Source organism: Gracilinanus agilis, chromosome 5 (genome assembly GCF_016433145.1).
Source record: "Gracilinanus agilis isolate LMUSP501 chromosome 5, AgileGrace, whole genome shotgun sequence".
Lineage (NCBI taxonomy): Eukaryota > Metazoa > Chordata > Mammalia > Didelphimorphia > Didelphidae > Gracilinanus > Gracilinanus agilis.
This window is the reverse complement of record NC_058134.1, coordinates 243,873,103-243,883,767: the sequence shown is the minus strand read 5'-3', so window position 1 is coordinate 243,883,767 and position 10,665 is coordinate 243,873,103. Positions and strand designations below refer to the sequence as shown.

Here is a 10,665-nt window from a genome sequence, read left to right as displayed (position 1 = left end):
ATCACTCTATTTTCCTTTGGGTCCTATGATGGGCTGCTGCTCTTTTTGCCAGGTGAAAGGGGGTAAGGGTTACACAAGAGCAGCCAATAAAAAAAACCCTCATAAATACCTTTTGTGTTTTCTACCAAAGTTATTTACTCATCTTCTCTATACTCAGAGACAGGCGGGTGGTACAATGAATAGTACACTGGGTTTTGGAGTACAGACAACCTGAGTTCAAATCTAGTATCAGATCCTTACCAGTCATGTGATCCTGAGCAAATAACATTTGTCTGCCTCAGTTTCCTCATCTGTAAAGTAGGGGACACAAGAGTAACTGGTTCACAGTGCTGTTGTGAGGATCAAATGAGATAATATTTATAAAGGGCTTAACAGTGCTGGCTCATAGTAGGTACTTGACGAATGTTTTTTTCCTCTCCCCTTCCACTGAAGCATCCTTTGTAATAACAAAAAACCAGTCTTCAAAATGAGCATGTCTGATAGCACAAACAAAATCCTGTGCTTCATTATTGAGTCTCCAGACCAAGATTCAGCATTGCAAATAATCCGAGTTTACCCTTTTTCTATTATTATCATGTATAATACTGGAGTCCCCCTGTATATAGTTCCTCTGGCTCTGCTTATACTGCTTTGCATCAGTTTGCACAAGTCTTCCACATTTCTCTGAATTACTCATATTTATTGTTTCTCATGACACATTATTGTTTGGTCATTTAATCACATCAATCTCTTCATGACCCCATGGACCAGAGCTATCCATGGGGTTTTCTTGACAAGAATATTAGAGTAATATGCCATTTCCTTCTCAAGTATATATATATATATATATAGATAGATAGATAGATAGATAGAGATAGATAGATAGATAGATAGATAGATAGATAGATAGATAGATAGAGATAGATAGATAGATAGATAGATAGATAGATAGATAGATAGATAGATAGATAGATAGAGATAGAGATATTTTCAGGCAGAGGTGAAGTGACTCACCTAGGGTCACACAGATAGGAAATTCTCATGGTATAATTGTACTTTAATCCAGGCACCTACCTCAATCTGTTCCACCATTTCACCAATCAAGGGACAGCAGCTTTGTTTCTGATTTTTTTTTGCTAATACAAGTACTCCATATATTCTGATACATGAAGGAACTTGCCTTTGATCTTTTGGGGTAGGTACCCAATAGAATGATTATGTCAAAGGGTGTAGCTGTGCTGCCTCTTGACTTTTCTTAGCTTAATTCCAGAGAAGGGTCATTTGGATTCACTCATTTTAATTTCTAACTGTTCCTCGAGGAAGATGCTATCGGTTCTGTAACACCAAGAGCGTTATCTCTGACAAGACATCATTAAACCTTTCAGTATCTTGTCTTTGGTCACCTGTAAAATGAAGGTTTGGGGCCAGGTTTCTAAGGTCACTTCCAGCTCTTATAACAGCTGACAGTTCTATAGCACTTTAAGGTTAGCAAAGCCTTTCACAGACATTTTTTAAAGCCTTTCACAATCTGGATCCTTCCTACCTTTTCATTTTCTTCAACTTTATTCTCTTCCACTTACTCTGTGATCCAGAGATACTGGCCTCCTTACCGTTCACCGTAGAGGACTCTCCATCTCTTAATTCTGCGTCTTTGTCTGGGTCAGAGAATTCCGAGCATGAGACTGTCTTGGCTTCATTTAAGACGACTCAAATCCCAGTTTCTGTAAGGGGCGGCTTTTTATTGCTGCTCCTTCTCACCCTGATTGTATCCACACAAAGAACGGAGGGTAACCAATATGCCTCAAACCTACAGCGGGGTTAGGGGTTGTCTAGCCCAACCATGCTAACGCTTCACCAGATGGAATGGGCAGATGAGAACAATTTGTTCCAATGGCCCCAAAGGAGCTGAAGCGAGTGCTATAGAGCACTAAGAGCTTGGTCAGACATTGAAGACACCAAGGTCATTCATTGCAGCCTAGACCATTGTCAGTCATCCTGATTTTTGTCTTGCCACCAAACTTGCATGGATCTGGAAGAGAATGAAGCTGATGACTTTGGGCAACCCTACACCATTTAAATCCAATTTATGCATGAGTCAAAAGATATCAGCAGTGGGGCAGCTGGGTAGCTCAGTGGATTGAGAGTCAGGCCTAGAGACGGGAGGTCCTAGGTTCAAATCCAGCCTTAGACACTTCCCAGCTGTGTGACCCTGGGCAAGTCACTTGACCCCCATTGCCTACCCTTACCAATCTTCCACCTATAAGTCAATACACAGAAGTTAAGGGTTTAAAATTAAAAAAAAAAAAAAAAAGGTATTAGCAGTGACGTCCTTTTAATCCTCCTTAGAATACAAAAGACAATAAGCAGAAAAATAGTATTTCAATAGGTTCTTTTATTTTTTTTAACCTTTAAATTTTGTCTTAAAATATACTAAATATTAGTTCTAAAGCAGAAGAGTGATAAAGTCTAGGAAACTGGAGTTATATGACTTGCCCAGGAAGTATCTGAGGTCACATTTGAACCCAGGACCTCAGGTCTCCAAGGCCTGGTGCTCTATCCACTTAGCCAGCAGCTGCCCCATTCGATAGGTCCTTTTATCATTCAACAAAATTCAGCTGAATTTTATAGTTGTGTTGAAATTGGATTAGGTAGTAACATAATAGGGAATCTTGTTCGGGCATTGGCTCGATTAGGTGTTCTCTGCAGTCCCTTCCAGTCTCAGAGTGTAATTCTGTGACTATATGAAGACCTGAGAAATCATTAAGGACAAGACCATCTCACAATAGTGCATAAAATTCTTTATTTAGAACAATAAAGTATATGTATATATAATGTAATTTCAAATTCAAACCAGTATAAAAAAAAGAGTCAGGACATACACCTATTTTAAAAAGTACGCATACAGTATATACACATACACATCACATTTTACAAACCTTTTTGATTTAATTAACCTTCAGTCATAATAAACTATGCAAAGTAGTGTTGACATACATTTACATTAGAACTCCAACCTAAAACAGAACCAGCAATATGCCTATGCATCCATCTAAAAGGAATCTGGGTCCTTTTGTCAAGCACACATCGCAAAATCATAGCAAAGAGATTTCGTGTGCAATCCTACACTAGCTTTGGATAGTGTAGAAGTTGAGGATTTTCTGACTGGGGAAATATTGTGGGTCTTGCAGTTCATGAGTCAAAAAAAACTGAAAATGGCGCAGTGTTTTTGGATCTTCCATTCCACTGCTCCTGGGCTTAAAATCATAATAAAGAGGATGCAAGTGGGCATGTATGTACTTGGTGGTCATCATCAGAAATCCACAAATACTTAAATTCATTGCTAGAAGTGCATTTTTTGCTTAGTAAATATTTCAGGATCTCAGAAAGGGGCTTTTTACAGGAATAATTGCTTGGAAAACATCCTCATCAGGAAATTACTCTTACTTGTCTCCCAGAACAAAGGCATCTCCAACTCCAGTGAAGGTGTAACTCAGAACCGCTCCTTGGAGCATTCAGGCTAAAAACTCGTCTTCTCCTCACACCTAGCGTGATACCCAGCCCACAGGTGCTTAAAAGTGTTTGCTGATTACGTCTAAGAAGAGTTTCAAGGTGGCGCATTCTAGAATTATGCCGAGGATGAATTGACTTATAAAATTCGCCTCTCATTTTCCCATGGAAAAACAATAACAACAAATGGCCAAAAAAGTAATTTACCGATTGGTCCATCCCAAATTGATTTTCAAATATCTTCTGGCATTTCAGACTTTATGTATATCCTGCATTTGAGGCTCCTAGCTTTTAATAAAATAAGGATTTTGAAATGTATAATTTGGTGTGTTTCCAAATGTTAAACATGCATTAAAGCAATTCTTCCTGACTATGGGATCTCAAATGTACTTGCCTATATAGTGATGCATTTATAGGAGGTGATCCAAAATGCTCATTCAAGCAAAGCTGAAAAGTCATCACTTGTGCTAAGTTATCCAATTTACCTTAGGTAAAACTAAATCCTCTATGGACAAATGGGCCCTGTACGGACATTTTAAACAAAAACAATAATGATTCTGGAAGTTGGCATTTTATACACTCAGACCCCCAAATTGAATGTTACGCATAAAACTGTCAGCTCTATTTTTCTTTCCTTGTTCTGTGTTGAAGACAAAGAAATGTAGAAGGACGAAATGTGCCATTAGGAAGAAATGTGGATGACACTTTAACAAGAGGATACATCATAGGGTCAGCTATCAAATATGGAGTTTATTTTTCCCCCTATAGATTTAAAACTAGATTGAATTTGGTTGATCAAATGTGGTATGAAAATCCACACCTCCCCTCCCCGCCCAAACAACTATGACTTATTAGAAACAATCTAAATATCTAAAGGAAACATTTTTAATTGGCATTTTAGCTTATAGTATGGTATGGCCAGTGACTAGTTTGTTAATCAAATGAAGGGAAGTAAGATGTTTCTGATATTTGAGAGTGGCAGTGTAAGAAGCATACTGTGCGATCCAATGTTCAGGACCATTTGGATTTCACTGTCTAAGAACTGGTAGCCATGGGGCTGGTTTCTTTACAATCTAGGCTTCTCAAAATAAGGTGCAAAGCTTTAAGGGTCATGTAGGATCTTCAGACCTTCTAAGGTTACTTCAAAAGACAACTCTGAAATGTAATCACGAGATAGGAATGTAACAGAAAATCTCAAGGTGCTTTCCTAGATGTAGATGCCAGCTGGATAACTTCAGCAATGGTGCAGGTTCTCTATTTGGTCAACTCTGGACCACAATAATGCATCTATGTGTCCTCTCTACAAGCAGGTATGTCACAGCCAGTGCCTGACTAACTAGCATCAAGCAGTTATGCTCAGCATTGTTTTACTGTTAAATGTATCTAATTGTCTTCTAAAGCTTGGAGAATTGGGCAATCCATACAGTATAGTCCAAATGGAAGATTCCAACGACTACAGAGACTTTCTGACATTTCGATACAAAGGGAGGAAAACAATGACTGTCTCATGACTTTCTGGGTCAAGAGGCCAGTTGGTCAATGGCCAGTCTGTGGGAATAATTCATCATTGTCCTGTTGCCCCAAACATCAGCTTGGAAGGATACACTTTTGGCTCCATTTATAGCTTTGTGGCACATTAAATCTCTCTCTCTCTCACACACACACACACTCATACACACACACACACACACACACACACACACACACATACACACACACACAGGTACACATCCAGCAGAAAAAAGTAAAAGTTAATTGTTCGTTGTTCATTGGCTTTAATGAACTGTCCACCTCTAGAAGGTAGAAAATATCATTAGAAAGGTTTCTCAAGACACTTCATAAATTTGAGATTAAAAGCTACTAAGTGTCTCTGTTATGGAGAACTCTAGTAGAGGCAGCTTGGGTAGTGGAATCGGTACAAGGTTTGGAGTCAGGAAGACCTGGGTCTAAATCCCATCACTGACACTTGCTAGCGATGTGACACTAGGTTGGTCGTTCACTAACTTCTATTTACCTCATAGAACCAACTCCTTAGGATCTCTCTAGTAGGTTGTAGACGGGTTCTGAGAATCCTCCGTACTGATGAAAATCACAGATCCTTTGCCCTTCTTAGCAACACTTGCCAAGTTTCTCCAAATTATGCCCTAGGCAGTCATGTGTCTTAAACAGCAAGCCAACATGCAAAACTGAATAAAGCTTAACAAAATCTCTGAATTATACCTTTAATGAATAGTGCCCGATCTTAAATAAATGGATATTTCAAACATGACAAAGACTATGTTACCAGTAGCTAAAGATTTCTAGATTTCTTGCTCTTTTGCAAAGGCCAAGATTTTGGACACCAATGTTGAGTTAGGGCTATGGTTGTCTCTTGTTAGATGCTGAATATTCTAAGCCATATCCACGTCCCTCCCATGGCTACAGTTTTAAGAGGGATCTCCATACATTCAGCAGTTTCTCCTAAGACTCTCTTTACATTAACTTTGTGTAAGGTTTCTAGAATATATGTATATAAAATTGCTCTTATATATTTTGGAAACATATTTATACACTCCATAGTGGTTATCAAAAAAGGGCAGACATCACCACGGGCACCAAATGTCTTCTTCGGGTAGGCCCTTCTGATATTCAGTGCTGAAAGCTTCTTCATATGTTAACTCTTTCAGAGCTTCTCCATGTGGTGACAACCTCACCAGTCCAATTCAGTATAGACTTTCCCTGCATGGACAGCCATGGACAGCCCATGTCAGATTATCCGGTAGGCTTTAAAAAGAATTATTTTTTTGAGATGGATATAGATATGGTATTCGTTGGGCAGAGAAAAAGACTGGATCCATGCCATGTCATCCAAAACATGAACCTAGATTCGATAAGACTAAAGGCCATCATGCTAACCTTCTGCATCTCTCAGATTTCCCCTCTTCTCAGTGTCTTCCAAATTCTTGCTTTCTCTAGCTTCTTTTTAACTTTTTAATCCCTACAATCCAAACTCAAGTTCAGTTCTATAGAGCAGGTTAAACTGTGGGATGCAGATGGCAATTGAAGGATTAGAACACATGGAAATTTGGTAAACTACACGTTGCTGGAGGCATGCGGGTGGTGCATGAAGTCCAGGGAATGTGGATCCTTTCCCGACATGAGTTACCAGTTCGAAATGAGACGGCAAATCCCCAAATTCTTAAAATAGAGTTTTGCTCCATGCATATTCTTCTTTGCAGATGATTAATTCAGCGCTGGTTTCACAGTAAGACACTTTGTCCCCATTTCTGAATCATCATTATGGAGTCATGGATAGCAAGTACAGACAGAGACCCAGTCTGTCACTCCAGACAGAATATGAATTTGCTTAAAGCTGCTTCATTTATGAAGCAAACATAAAACTGTTACCCGCCTAGAAGAGAAGGAGGGGGAGAAAAGAGAGAGAGAGATTGTAGTATTTCTGTTTTCTCCAGTCTTTTCATTCTTGATCAGAGAAGCACTCAGACAAATCTACTAAGTCAGCAATGCCCTGGGAGCCCCTCTCACCCACATGAGTGTAAAAAAAAAAAAAAAAACATCGTCAAAGGTTTTTCTAGAAGGTCAGCAATCATTCTGGCCCTGAGAGTCTCCAAGGATAGCTAAGAAATGCCCACGGGAATCTTATGGCATACAGGTAGATACACAGATAGAATAAAAGGAGACAAAAAAGAGAGAGCGAGGCAGTAGGAAAGGGTCAACAAGCAAGAAGTATGAAGTATCTCTGAGAGAGTGCCAGAAGATCAGCAAATCAATTGCCTGAAATGTTATTTAGCAGATACCAGCACTTGGAGAGATTACCTAACCTCTCTAACAATATGACAATATTGTTACCATGTTGTTTTTTAGTTGTTTTTTTTTTAGTCTTGTCCAATTCTTTATGACCCCTTTAGAGGGTTTGTTTGGCAAAGAAACTGAGTGGTTTGCCAACTCTTTCTCCAGTTCACTTAAAGATGCAGAAACTGAGGCAAACATGGATAAGTGATTTGCCTATGGTCACATAGTAGGAAGTGTGCGAGGTCAGATTTGAACTCAAGATCCAGACCATGTACTCTATCCATTGTGCCACCTAGATGTCTCCAAAAAAAAACACCATAATTTGATCAGAATCAGGTCCTAACTTAAAATACAACACTGTATTTCTAAGTCTTGAACCAAAAAAAAAATGAGGGAGAGGTGGGTACTGGTTTAAGATTGGAGCTCTCTCAGCAAAATTTCTGCCAAATTTGAAACTTATGTCATTTCTCAGATGGTCCTCTCCAAAAGAACCAAGAACTGTCTGAGAGAATAGCACCTACTGAAACTGACCAAAGACCACTCCTGCAAAACCTGATCCAATATTTGAGTTGAAGAAAAGAAAATCAGATAGAAATTCTGATCAAGAGTTTCCCCAAGTCCTACACTATAGTAGAAGTTAGTAGGAGGCAGCATACTCATGTTTGTCAAAACATGGAAACAACACTGGTTTCTTGCTGCTGAGCTCAAATTAATCATAGAACGTGGGGCTAATTTTTGACATTTTCCAGCTCTGATTTGAAGCATTTGCATTTCCTTTTCAATTACTATGTGTTTTTAATAAACTTTAGATAATTATATCACAAGAGTCCTATATTTTGAGTCAGAGAACCTGGGAAAAAAATCCCAGCTCTGTAATCTGTGTGACATAGGTCTCTGAGCTTCAATTTTAAAATGAGGAAGTTGGACTCGATGCCTAAAAAACCTCTTCCAGCTCTCAATCTATTATTTTATAATTTGATAACATTTAAGTTCTAAATCTTGACATGACTCTTCCCTCTATGTTAATTTAACTCACATTTAATCTAAAATTTTATGACCTTTTCCTTTTTACTGTATAAGTGCAGATGCTATTGAATATTAATTTTAATCTCCACATCACCCTTACAAACTCACTCATACTTGCATTGTTTTATTACGAGCCTAGTTCAAGAGAGGTAGCACAGAATGGGGGATAGGGCACTAGATTTAGGCAAATCCCAACTCGTGTACTAGTTATGTGATCTAGAGCAAATCACAACCCTTCTGTGCCTCATTTTCCTCATCTGCAAAATGGCAGTGATGGGGAAGAACTCAATGGCCTCTGAAATCCCCTTCGACACTAATCTTTGATCCTATGATCCACGGGCTCATGGTCTAACAAAGAACAAAACTGTTAAACTATTATGAAAACAGTGTTGCTTTTTACAGTGCTCTCTGAATAGTATGTGACATAAGCTATAATCTAGCATCAAGATCTGAGAACCACCATTTCTAATATGTCCCAATACAAACCTGAAATCCAGTAGTCATTAGTTGATGAACTACAGTGTCAATGTGCTTCCAAAGAGTCTCATGAAATGCTAATAAAATTCTCTCTCATGACCTTGGCTAAGCAGAGTTAACATAGAGGGAAAGAAGAAATCTGTCTCTAGAATTTAACAGAGCTAATTAGTAGTAAGCTTCAGTATCCCTAAGAAATGGTGAGCATCTGACACGAAACCCAAGAGACCAACAGGGGCAACAACATGGAAGAGTAGCTAGAGAGTTGAGCACAAAGTCAGGAAGATGTAGGTTCAGTTCCTGTCTCTAATGCATTCTATGTTGAGCAACAAGTCACGTCACTTCTTGGTGTCCCAGGCAATTATTTTTGACTGTAAAATTACAGATGGACCACCAGTCTATATGGATAGAGGTTACTTCCACAAGATAAAATCATAGGTTTAGAAAGGGGGGAAAGCCTAAGTGAGGTTACTGGAAAGTAGTTATTAAGGTAGTCAGATAGTTAAATACAGCTGGATGACACACTATAGAGAGTGTTAGATTTGAGCCACAGTTAGGAAAATATGAATTCAAATCTAGCCTCATACACTTAGTAGCTGTCTTGATCCTAGGCAAGTCACTTAACGTCTGTTTGACTCGGTTTCTGAAAAGTGAGGATAACTGTTCTTAACTTATAGGTTTGTTATAACAAATGAGGTAATATTTTGAAAAAGTGATTAGCATAACATCTATCACAAATTGTGGCTTGATTTATTTTGCTGATTGACTAAATGGACTTAAGAAATTAATGGAGAAAAATGTTAGTAATATAAGTTAAGCTAAATTGTGCCAGGTGTTTTGTTTTTTCCCTAGAGACCTAGTTGGTAAAATTTCACCAGCATATTCCTGATTGGTAGTATGCTAACCCTTACCCTAAATATTTATTACCTCTCTCTCCTCCTTAATCAGATTCAATAGAACAAGCATTCTTCAGAATTTGTCCTTTGGCCTTTTAGGTAGGACCTGAATCAATGTGCTCTCCAACTTTCATAGTTTTCATAACTTGGAAGAATTTCAAGAAAAAGCAGAGCTAGCATATTTGTAATAATAATAGCTGACACACACATGTCACTTTAAAGTTTGCAGAACTCTTGGCACACATTACTTCATTTGTAGACCTTCAAAAGGTTTTAGACTTTGGTGGGTAAATAGGTTAAAAGGTCTAAAATTTGGTCACTAGCTACCTAATCTTCAGATCCTCTCATCTCTCCTTGGCTCCTTAATTCATCACCTATTCACAATCTAGCTTTAGCTAAGGGCTTCACAAACAACTCAGGATCTGTGTTTCTCTCACTGGCCTCTGCAAGCCTGACTCTTTTAAAAAGTATGGCTCTAATTTCCTCATGGCAATAAGTAGTTTTGGCTTTCTCTGTGCTGGTTTCTAAGCTGTTGTGTTTACTGAAAATAATACTTCAATTTCCTTTACAGTCAGAAATTCAGAAAATCCAGAGTTCAAGTCCTGCATCACACACTTACTGTGTGATCCCTGGGCAAGTCACATAACTCCTGTTTGCCTCAGTTTCTGTAAAATGGAGATAACAACTCCTAACTTGTAAATTTGCTAGAAGGCTCAAATGGGTTAATATATGAAAACTGCTTAGTAAACCTGAAAACATCATTTAAGTGCTGCTTATTATTATTTGTTAAATATAAAGGTTGAAACAATTGAGGAAGAAGTAGAGCTTGATGGGAAGAGAGATGAGTGCCAAGAAGAATAATAATTTGGATTTGGGGAGAATGGAAAGAAATACCGGAGAATAGGAGGCCACTCGATCTTAAGTGCAGAATTTGGCAACAAAAGGGAGATGAGATTGAATGGAAGTTCTAAAGTCCTACAAGATCAAGACA

General features: G+C 38.4%; 1 protein-coding gene across 1 annotated transcript in view; it reads right to left on the bottom strand.

Annotated features, from left to right (window-relative positions):
* Positions 1-6,856: 6,856 nt before the first annotated feature.
* KITLG (KIT ligand) overlaps positions 6,857-10,665 on the bottom strand; it is a 95,110-nt gene continuing 91,301 nt past the window's right edge. Inside the window, exon 11 of the mRNA XM_044679170.1 lies at positions 6,857-6,877. The gene's annotated coding sequence lies outside the window, so the exon portion shown is untranslated. The remainder of the gene's footprint in view (positions 6,878-10,665) is intronic.